Raw genomic sequence first — 12,507 nt, 5'->3', positions numbered from 1 at the left:
TGCACTTGCAGAACTTCTCTCACTAGAAATTTTTAGAGAGAGGGAGAACAAGAAGAAGTGAGGTTTTCTACAGCAAAATGAATTTATATGCCTCCTTCATAAGCCCATTTTCGTAGGCCCAGTACTCCTCATTCACTTCTGTTTTCATTTTTCTACAGTTTTGCTCCCTGCACCCCCCCTGTCTGTGTGTTTGTGATAATTTCTTGCTGTTTACACCCCCTGAACATGTGATTTGTTACTAAAAATTCCAAAAAAATTGTGAATGTCTTTCTTGCTATTTTAATTGGATCTTGATGTTGTTTGCATGTTGAATCTTGATCAAAATTGTATGAAAAATATTTTGTGCTCTTGTTAATTCAATGTTTTAATTCTTGTTAAAAACTCTTAAGTGTTTGTGAACTTTTTCTTGTAGTAATTTTGGCACTTGAAACCTATCATTTGTGATGTGGTTTCATGCCAAAATTCACCTCAAGATTATTTGTGACCTTTCCTTACTTGTAGCTCACTTTTTGTTAATATTCTTGTGAAATTGTGGTGTGATTTTGAGCTTGGGTGTTGGTACATGATTGTGGCCTTAGACGTATAATTTTGTGGAATAAATCGGCCTCTTAATGTGGTGTATGCTTGCTGTTTTGGAATTAGATTTTTGTGGATCCTTTATGTTGTGAATAATATGAAATAAGCTTGAGAAATAAAAGTGCATAAAGAACTTAAAAACCTTATAAATTTTGGCATGGTTAAATTCTTTGATTCTCATGTTTTTGCTTTGAAACAAGTCATTCAAAACTTCTCCAATATTATGAGAATCTAGGCTTTAATCTAGCTTTAGTTTTTGCATTAAATTTTAAGTTCTTTTATCACTTTTTGTCAAGCTTGTTGGTTTACTTTTCTCGCAAGTTACAATAGCTTTACTATGCATTTTGATACTAGTTTCTATACCATTTGTGCTACTAACCCCTTTTGTTTCATGTCTCATTTCCATAGAATCTCACATCATATTTTCACCTCTTATTTCTTGCACTTTAATTTCTTGCACTTTATTTTTTTTTACCAAGGCTTAGCATGTAAAGACTTAGGGTGGTGTATTTTACTTCATGCAATTTTTAATTCTTGCAAGACCATAGAATGTAAACTAGGGCCAATGTAAAGGACAATGGACTCTAAATATGTACACCGACACTCACACCGACACTAGCACACACCTCACATGGTTACTTTAGATGTATGCTTAGGTTATGCATGTTTAGATGTATGTTTAGGATTGCATGTTTAGATGAATGCTTAGGATTTACACTTAGAAAAAATCAATTTTCCAAAAAACTTGAACATCACTCAAATAATTTTCTAAATAAACTTTGGGATCAAAATCCCATTGATTTTCCTTTTATTTTCTTAAACAAAAACCCTAACAAATTCTTAATCATACTTAGACTTTTTTGCAAAATAACTAATTCAACCTCACAATTTCACAATCTCAATGCTCATGAAGCCTCTCAATCTCCATTCTTCAAAATTCCAATTTTCAAACTTAAAATCAACCAACAAAAACAAAAACCTTTTTTGGAAGAGAACTACGGTGGATTTGATCCCTTAAAAGGGTACGTAGGCAAGGAAACAATATTCCTTCAATTCAAATAAAATAAAAAAATCAAACATTCTTCTCCCTCCAATTCTTCACTTAGCAAACTCTTAGGCTTAAATAAACACTTTCAAATAGCATTTAAAAATAAAGCGCGCGCGTAGAAAGTAAAGACGGTTCCTATAGGATACTATAGTCGTTATCGGTGCCTAACACCTTCCCGTAGCGAAAACAACTCCCGGACCTCGATTCTCAAGGGTTTTGCTTATTTTTTCCCTTCCCAAGAAAAAATGAGATATCAAAGGTTAAAAAGGTTCAAACGTAATCAATGTTTGACACCCGAAAACCAAGATAAAACAACTGGCAACTTCACTGGGGAGATTCGAGAGTTACGCCTAGTCTTTATTTCCACGCTTGCGCTTTTGTTTTTACTTGCTTCTTTTTTGCTTTCTTATGTGAATAAATGTTTAAATTCTTGCAAACGTGTGGGGTGAGAATATCAAAAGTCCTACACCCGGGCTGAGTGAACTTAGGATTTAGGAGGGATATAATCGACAATTCATTCCGAGGGTTGCCTCGTGTATTGGATTATGCGATCAATCCCACATAGCTGAGGCATTTTGGGGGTGATGTTGTCGGCGCGTGTTGTCGTGTTTAGGCACTTTACTTCTAATTGTTCTATGACGCTATGAACCGTAGATAACTGAACCCATCCATGGCCATTTTCTAGGATGTAGTGCGGAGGCTAAACCGAGTGTTGTCTCGAATTTTAGTCGTCACGCGATACTACGCTCAAGTTAGACCTTCTTACGGATAATCGTGGAGCGAGTGTTTGTCTCGTGACACCATGATATACGTCGGAGAGGTTGCAACTTGGGAACCTCCTTAGAACCCGGTTACTATTATCCAAAGCCCTAGTTTCACCGGACACCGTGTCCACCCATGACTCCTTGACTTTGAATTTCAACCCACCATGTTTTCTCCGTACTTGAACATAATCATGCATACATGCATACATGCATAAACATTTTTCCCATGCATTTATCGGAGGACTTAGACAAGTCATCTTTTGAACATCACGGATGTGAACACCAAGTGATACCATCTCAACTAAACTTTTAGTTTTGCTCAAGATCTTCAAATAAAACCGTGTTTCTCCGTGATGTTCACAACCACTTTGACAAGTCTTCTGACAAAAAAAGAGTCTTTTTGCATTTGCATATCATGCATCATATGCATCATTCATCGGTCACAAATGACTTCCCGTGCTCCTTGTCTCCTGGTTCCTCTGCCGCAGTCTGAAAAGTGGCTTGTGCTCGTTCCGATGCGGTATGCTGATCTGCTCCCAACTCTACTTGCTAAAGGCCACTGCGTCACCAGACCAGGCAAGCCTCCGCCTACACCATTGCCTCCCAGGTTCCAACAGGATCTCACATGTGAATTCCATCAGGGCGCTCAAGGCCACGATGTTGAGGGTTGCTATGCTTTGAAATATGTTGTGAAGGATCTGATAGACAGAGGAAGGCTGACCTTTGAGAATAGTGTTCCTCATGTTCTTGACAATCCACTTCCAAACCATGCTGCCGTTAACATGATCGAGGCTTTCGAAAGAGTTCGTTTTCCTTGAGAGGCTCTTACTTTAGATGTCTGTAATGTTGCTACTCCTTTGGTACCGCTACATGTCAAACTTTGCCAGGCTTCTTTGTTCAATCACGATCACGCTTCTTGTTCAAAATGTCTTCAAAATCCTATGGGTTGTTGTGTGGTGCAAGATGATATACAGAGCCTAATGGATGATAAACACTTGATTACCAGTGATGTTTGTGTGATTGTGCCAGTGTTTCATGATTCTCCTGCTGGGAGTGTATCTCGGACAAGGAATGTTGAACCCTTAGTGATCAGGTTGCCTGGTCCGGTATCTTATGCCTCTACGAAGGCAATCCCTTACAAGAATGATGCAACTATGATTGAGAATGGGGTGGAAGTGCCTCTGGTATCCCCAGCTATGGTTGATAACGTCGCCGGAGAAGTTACAACTCTGAGAAGCGGAAAAGTCCGTCCACCCTTGTTCCAAAAGAAGGTGGTTACACCTGTTGCTACAATAACTTCGCCAGTTGCTCCTCCTGTTGACAAGAACGTCGGCCCATCAGGCCAATCTATTGAAGAGTCTAATCTGGACGAAATTCTGAGGCTCATCAAAAAGAGCGATTATAAGATTGTAGACCAGCTGCTGCAAACTCCGTCAAAAATATCCATCTTGTCTCTGCTCCTAAGCTCAGAAGCTCACAGGAAAGTGTTAATGAAGGTACTGGAATAGGCCTATGTTGATCACGAAGTCTCCGTGGATCAATTCGATGGAATAGTAGGTAACATTACCGCTTGCAATAACTTGGGGTTTGGTGACGATGAGCTCCCCGAAGCAGGGAAATACCACAACTTGGCTCTGCATATCTCGGTGTAAGTCTGACATGATTTCCAATGTGCTGGTGGACACTGGATCATCCTTTAACATCATGGACTCTCTCTAAGAGGAAGTAGCTATTTGGTTAAGGCTTTTGACGGATCTCGCAAGGATGTTATTGGGGAGGTAGATCTACCAATTACCATTGGTCCTGAGACATTCCAGATCACTTTCCAGGTCATGGACATCAATGCTTCTTACAGTTGTCTCCTCGGAAGACCATGGATTCACGACGTTGGGGCAGAAACTTCTACTCTGCATCAGAAGCTCAAGTTTGTGAGGAATGGTAAGCTTGTCACTGTACATGGTGAAGAAGCATATCTGGTTAGCCAAGTGTCATCTTTCTCTGGTGTTGAAGCAGGGTCCGCTGAAGGGACGTCATTTCAAGGCATGACTGTTGAAGGTGCAGAACCTCGGAGAGCTAGTGCTAGTATGGCTTCATTGAAAGACGCCCAGAAAGCTGTTCAAGAAGGGCAAGCTGCTGGCTGGGGCAAAGTGATACAGATTTTGGAAAACAAGCGTAAAGAGGGCCTTGGATTCTCCCCGACCTCCGGCGTTTCGACAGAAACTTTCTATAGTGTTGGGTTTATCAATGCTATTGCTGAAGATGCTGCTGGAAGTAGTCATGTGCCTACGTTTGTTGTACCAAGAGGCACTGTGAGAAATTGGGAGGCCATTGATGTTCCTTTAGTCATGCATGCTTCCATGTAATGTGTCTGGTTGCTCATGCTTTTTTGTTTTCAAAATAACAATCCTTTCACTCGGCCCAAGGCGAAAGTGATATCATTGTAAGGGCATGTTTGTTTCGGCATTGCCGTTATCAATAAAAGTTGTCGTCTTTCCCGCGACTCTTTGTTTTTTTTACTTTTTAGTGCCTTTTTCTTGGAAATAATGGTAATGCCAGAAAAAACCAAAACATCTGTATTTTCTTATTAATTTCAAAAATCTGCATAAAGACATTTTTTCTAAAATCATCCCAATCATATTATGCAGATTGAACCACAATAAACCCGTTGAACACAGTGACCCTATGGTTCCTCCAAATTTTGAATTCCCTGTATATGAAGCTGAAGATGAGGAGGATGATGAAGAGATACCATACGAGATCACTCGACTGCTTGAGCAAGAGAGAAGGGCCATTCAGCCTCACCAGGAAGAGATTGAGCTTATCAACCTGGGTACTGAAGAGAACAAGCGAGAGATCAAGATTGGTGCTGCACTCGAGCCAGAAGTGAAAAAGAAGATTACTCAGCTTCTCCATGATTATCCAGATGTCTTTGCATGGTCCTATGAAGATATGCCGGGTCTAGATCCCAATATTGTGGAACATCGGATACCGACAAGACCTGAATGTCCTCCTGTCAAACAGAAATTGAGAAGGTCTCGCCCAGACATGGCTCTTAAGATCAAGGCTGAGGTGCAGAAGCAAATTGATGCGGGTTTCCTCATGACAGCTGAATATCCTGAGTGGATTGCCAACATTGTACCAGTACTGAAGAAAGATGGGAAAGTTCGAATGTGTGTTGATTACAGAGATCTGAATAAAGCCAGTCCGAAAGATAACTTCCCATTGCCTCATATTGATGTGCTTGTTGACAGTACTGCTCAGTCTAAAGTGTTCTCCTTTATGGATGGCTTCTCTGGCTATAACCAGATACGGATGTCACCTGAAGATAGAGAAAAGACGTCCTTCATCACTCCGTGGGGAACGTTTTGTTATAAAGTGATGCCGTTCGGCTTGATAAATGCTGGTGCAACGTATCAGAGGGGCATGACAACTCTGTTTCATGATATGATTCAGAAAGAGATTGAAGTATATGTTGATGATATGATTGTGAAATCAAGTGATGAAGAACAACATATTGTGTATTTGAAAAAGATGTTTGAAAGACTAAGAAAGTACAAGCTGCGGTTGAATCCTAACAAGTGCACATTTGGTGTAAGATCTGGAAAGTTGCTAGGCTTGATTGTCAGTCAAAGAGGCATTGAAGTTGATCCTGACAAAGTCCGAGCCATCACAGAGATGCCAGCCCCTCAAACTGAAAAGCAAGTCAGAGGTTTCCTCGGACGCCTGAATTATATTTCAAGATTCATATCTCACATGACTACTACCTGTGGACCAATTTTCAAATTGTTCAGAAAGAATCAGCCTGTTGTATGGAATGATGAATGTCAGGAAGCTTTTGATAGCATTAAAGAATACTTGTTGGAACCACCTATCCTTGTCCCACCAGTGGAAGGAAGGCCTTTGATTATGTACCTGTCAGTGTTGGATGATTCTGTAGGGTGTGTTCTCGGTCAACAAGACGAGACTGGTAAGAAAGAACATGTTATCTACTATCTGAGCAAGAAGTTCACCGACTGTGAGACTCGGTATACAATGCTTGAAAAGACTTGTTGTGCTTTAGCTTGGGCTGCCAAACGCCTGCGTCATTATATGGTGAATCATACAACTTGGTTGATATCCTGAATGGATCCAATCAAGTACATCTATGAGAAGCCTGCTGTTACTGGAAAGATTGCACGTTGGCAAATGCTGTTGTCTGAATATGATATTGTGTACAAAGCTTAGAAAGCAATCAAAGGAAGTATCCTCGCTGAGCATCTTGCTTGTCAACCTCTTGATGATTACCAGCCAATAAGGTTTGATTTCCCTGATGAAGAGATTATATATCTGAAAGCAAAAGACTGTGAAGAACCACTGATCAATGAAGGGCCAAATCCCAATAGCAAATGGGGATTGGTATTTGATGGTGCTGTCAATGCTTATGGTAAAGGGATTGGAGCCATTATTGTAACTCCGCAGGGGCAACACATTCCTTTCACCGCTCGAATAACTTTTGAATGCACGAACAACATAGCTGAATATGAAGCATGCATCTTGGGCATTGAAGAAGCCATTGATCTGAGAATTAAGCACCTTGACATCTATGGAGATTCTGCACTTGTTATTAATCAGATAAAAGGTGAATGGGAGACTCATCATGAGAAGCTGATTCCTTACCGTGACTATGCAAGACGTCTGTTGACATACTTCACCAAGGTTGAGTTGCACCATATCCCTCATGATGAAAACCAGATGGCTGATGCTCTTGCTACTTTGTCTTCCATGTTTCGTGTGAACCATTGGAATGACGTGCCCGTAATCAAGGTGCAGCGTCTTGATAGACCCGCACATGTGTTCACTATTGAAAATATGCCAAGTCAAGCTGATGAAGATGTGAATAATGGAAAACCTTGGTATTATAATGTCAAACAGTTCTTGCAAAATCATGAATATCCACCTGGTGCTTCCAACAGGGATAAAAAGACCTTGAGAAGATGGGCTAGCAGATTCCTGCTGGACGGAGAAATCCTATACAAGAGGAACTATGATATGGTCTTATTGAGATGTGTTGATGAACGAGAAGCATAGAAATTGATGCATGATGTACATGATGGTACCTTTGGGACCCATGCTACAGGTCACACTATGTCAAGAAAACTGTTAAGAGCCGGCTATTACTGGATAACTATGGAGCGTGACTGCCACAGACATGCCAAGAGATGCCACAAATGTCAAATTTATGCTGACAAGATTCATGTGCCTCCACATGCCCTCAATGTTATCTCTTCCCCATGGCCTTTCTCTATGTGGGGCATTGACATGATCGGAAGAATTGAACCAAAGGCTTCCAATGGACATCATTTCATTCTAGTGGCAATTGACTATTTCACCAAGTGGGTTGAAGCTGCTTCCTATGCAAATGTGACCAAGCAAGTGGTAGTAAAGTTTATCAAGAATAACATCATCTGTCGGTAAGGTGTTCCCAACAAGATCATCACTGACAATGGTTCCAATCTGAACAATAGCATGATGCAAGCTTTATGTGAAAAATTCAAGATCGAACATCACAACTCTTCTCCTTATAGACCTCAGATGAATGGTGCAGTTGAGGCCGCTAACAAAAACATCAAGAAGATTGTTCAGAAGATGGTCACTACTTACAAAGACTGGCATGAGATGCTACGTTTTGCCTTGCATGGTTACCGTACCATAGTGCGCAGTTCAACCGGGGCAACTCCTTTCTCTTTGGTATATGGTATGGAAGCGGTTCTTCCTCTGGAAGTGGAGATTCCATCTCTTCGAGTGGTCATGGAAGCAAAACTAACTGAGGCTGAATGGTGTCAGAGTCGGTACGATCAGTTGAATTTGATTGAAGAGAAACGTATGGATGCTATGGCTCACGGACAGTTGTATCAAGTGCGAATGAAGAATGCTTTTGACAAGAAAGTCCGACCTCGAGAATTCAAGGAAGGCGAACTTGTATTGAAAAGAAGAATAAGCTAGCAACCCGACCCAAGGGGAAAATGGACACCTAACTATGAAGGTCCTTATGTTGTTAAGAAGGCTTTCTCTGGTGGTGCTTTGATCCCTACACACATGGATGGTGTCGAACTTTCGAATCCTGTTAATGCCGATATAGTCAAGAAATACTTTGTCTAAAAAGAAAAGAACAGTGTGGTAGGTCGAAAACCCGAAAGGGCGGCCTAGGCAAAAATGCGCTTCCCGGTGGATCGAAAACCTGAAAGAGCGATCCAGGCAAAAGTTAGAGACAAAAAAATATATATGAAAAAGCTCGCTGAGATTGTACGCAACTCAGGCAAGAAGGAGCGCCTCGATGAGCTGAAAACCCGAAAGGGAGGTTCATGCAAAAATGAGGTTGACAATAAAGGACAAGTAACTATATCTGGCAAATCACCATCACTCCTTGGGGCATCTGCAGCTGTCAATGATTGTCTTCATCAGAAGCTTCTGTACTTGTGAATTCCAAATTTCTATGAAATGTAGCGGTCATCGTGTTCAATGTACCACCAACCAATAAAATTACCATTTTCCAAGCTTTGTAAATCCGTGGAGTTATGTCTTTGGCTGACTGTCACTCTTCTACATCAATTTGAGCCTGTGCTATTGTTTGAAACTCTATCTTCTTTATATTTTCAAATGTTGTATACAAAATATTTTCTTTCTATTTTGATAATGTCAATGTCTGAAACAAACATCTTTGGAAATTAAAAAACCTTTTTCTGTCTATTTTGAAAGCAAACCTGAGCAATAAGGTACATTCCAGTGAAACATGCATGAATAAATGTATATCAATGTCTATTTCAATACGTGTTACAAAGCAGGTTGTTCCCAAGGATGATCTGTGGTCAATGGCAAGAATGAAAAAACAGAATGAAAATGGAAAAATTGAAAAAATACAAATGAAAAGCTCGCTAAGTTGAAAACCCGGAAGGGCGGCTTAGGCAAAAATGAGCACCCCTATGATTGACAACCTATGAAGGCAATTCAGGCAAAAATGGGGCATTGAAAAGAATTTATTCCCGGTGAATCGAAAACCCGAAAGGGCGGTTCAGGCAAAAATGGGATTGAAAAATGAAAGAGTGAAAAGAAAGAATGAAATAATATGAAAAGCATTGACCACAGATGCGAACATCCAACGTTTACCCAGCACTGACACGCCTAACAACGGCGACCTGTATACAAGAATCTTCCAAGGGTCCCTCCTCTACAAGTCTTTATTGCCCTCAGCCATGGTTTTGATACGTCATTCAACGACGGTCTCTCCAAAGAGGATTTCCATATGAATATGTTATAGCACGAGCCACTACGTGCCCAATCTTCCAATGTTTCGTCTGTCTCTGTGAAATTTCTCTGTCAAACTACGAACCAATCATGCATTTCAAAGCATTCATACATGCATAATCATGCATTTTATGTGCTCATACATTTAATAATCTTGTTATACCATAAATACATGTTGCATTCCCAATCTCAACTTTCAATTCAACCCAATCTTCACTTTCAATCCAGTTCAATCTCAACTTTCAATTCAACTCAATCTTCACTTTCAATTCAACTCAATCTTCACTTTCAATCCAGTTCAATCTCAACTTTCAATTCAATTCAACTCAATTTCAATTTCCAACTCAACTCAATCTCAATTTCAAGTCAACCCAATTTCAATTTTCAATTCAACTCAATCTCAACTTCCAATTCAATTCAATTTCAACTCTCAATTCAATGTCTATGTCTATGTCTCTGATTGTTTTCAACTTTCAATGTCTCTTTCAATGTCAACTTTCAATCCAATTCAAATCAATGTTAATCCACTCTCAATTTACTTTTGGGCCAACAAAAATGGTCATGTCTATCTTCAAATACAGTCCATATCAACTTACTCTCAATTTGTATCTTTCCAAATCAAACTTCCAATTTGTGTCTTGTTATTGGTCAAGTGGCTAGTTCGATCCAAAGGACAGCTTGTACCTGCTTATATGCCTATGTTTCCGGTCAAAGAACAGTTTGATCCAAAGAACAGTTTGTACCCTTGCTTGTGTTTTGTTAACCGTCAAACGACAAGTTCGATCCAAAGAACAGTTTGCACCTACTTACATGTTGTAATATCGATCAAGCCGCAAGTTCGATCCAAAGAACAGCTTGTATCAACTTTTTGTCTATGCTTCCAGGTCAAATAGCAAGTTCGATCCAAAGAATAGTTTGCACCTGTCTATCTGTCTGTGTTTTCAATCAAGTAGCAAGTTCGATCTAAAGAACAACTTGTATCTTTCTATATGTCTATGTTTCCGGTCAAGTGACAAGTTCGATCCTAAGAACAGCTTGTACCTGTCTTGTATTTCTATTCCCAGTCAAGCGGCAAGTTCGATCCAAAGAACAGCTTGTACCCATCTCCTGTTTGTATTCCATGGTCAAGTGGCGGGTTCGATCCAAAGAACAGCTTGTACCTATCTTTTGTCTCCTGGTTTGTCTACCCTGTCAATGTCTACCTGGATCCCCAGTAACATGACATGCTTTGTAGACTCCACTTGTTTGTCTTGCATTCATAATCAAAATGTTGCATGGCATTCATGTTTTTGAAAATGTGAGAAGCGTATTTTTATGTCCAAAAACAGTGCAAATGTTAATATTTAAGTATCTTCGTCCCGTCAAATCAAAGACTTCGTCTCTTGACTCTCCGGACAAAGAAACTTAAATAGGGGCAGCTGTCATACCCTAATTTTGGACCTAAAAATACTTGTTCAAAATTTTCTTTCATCTTCGATATATGTCTATTATTCTTGAAGAATTGCCAATTTGCTATTGTTTACACTGACATTTTACTCTACTTTATCTCTCAACTTAGCTTTACAAATCTTTTCAACTGTGTATTTGTCCATGTTTTCTTGCATTTCAAGTCATCCAAAACTTTTTCTTGCATTTCAAGTCATTTGAATTTGTCTCTAATCAATTGCATCTTTCTCTGCATTTTATTTCAATATTGTTTGCAAAATTCATGGAAAAGGGTATTTTAGTCATTTCCTGCATTCAAACTCATTTTAGTCCTTGAAAATTGTTGGGTCTTTTCAAATTGGTTTGTATAAGTCCATGTTTCAATCTTATATCAAAATCCATTTCAAAAATTGCATTTGAAGTCATTTTAAGTCAGTTTAGCCCCTAGGGGCATTTTAGTCATTTCCTGTGTTAAGATTTCTTTTAATCTTTAAAAATTGTCTCTGAGTTTTTTAGTTTGCTTGTATAAACTCTTGCTTTAATTCCCTGTTAAAAAACCATTTTAAAATTGCATCTGAGACATTTTGAGCCAGTTTAGTCCCTAGGGGCGTTTTGGTCATTTCACATGAAATTTTGACAGAGAGAGGTTACTTTAAAGTACCTCATATTAGTAGTTGGTTCGTTTTAGTCCATTTTGTTATTTTTAATCGTTTCACTTTACGTTATTTTCATTTACCAATTTTAATTCAATTTTATTTTAATTTTCATTTTAGTCTTAAAAATCTCTAATAATTGCATTTTTAGTCTTTGTTGTTATTTTTTTTTCTTTTTTTTAGTCCTTCAATTTTTAATAATTGCAGTCCAGTCCTTGTATTTTTCCTTTTTTGCAGAAAAGTCCCAAAAGTCAAAGCAGTTAGAGATCAGTCAAAGTTTGTTACACTTGTAGTCCACATGGCACTTTCTCATTGGTTCAGAATCACTGCATGGCACCTATAAAAATAGGCCAACTCATCATTTACACTATTCATTCTGCCAAATCACACACAAACACATTTTCACTTTTCTCTCTCTTCTTTTTTGGATCAAACACCCAAAATTCATCAACAATCCTCATGAACATCATGAACACCTCATGAATGTTCATCCAAAAAAATTCCAATAACTCTTCTCAAGAACACTAAGCACAAAAATCATCATCAATCAACACCATTATCACCCATACATAACAAAATTCGTCACTATTCATCACCGATTGGGCCATTTTCGGACTCATTTTTCTCTACAAACACAAGGCCGATTTCGGCCATCACAAGGGGAGGGAGAAAACTCGCGGCCATCACAAGGAGAGGGAGGAAAAAACTCGCGGCCGGAGCCTAATCGGAGAGGAAAGAAAGCTTGCGAACCGGATTCGAC

This window comes from Medicago sativa, chromosome 6, assembly GCF_051527215.1.
Source record: "Medicago sativa cultivar Bolivia chromosome 6, Bolivia_mono, whole genome shotgun sequence".
NCBI lineage: Eukaryota > Viridiplantae > Streptophyta > Magnoliopsida > Fabales > Fabaceae > Medicago > Medicago sativa.
Note: the sequence above shows the minus strand (reverse complement) of the source record.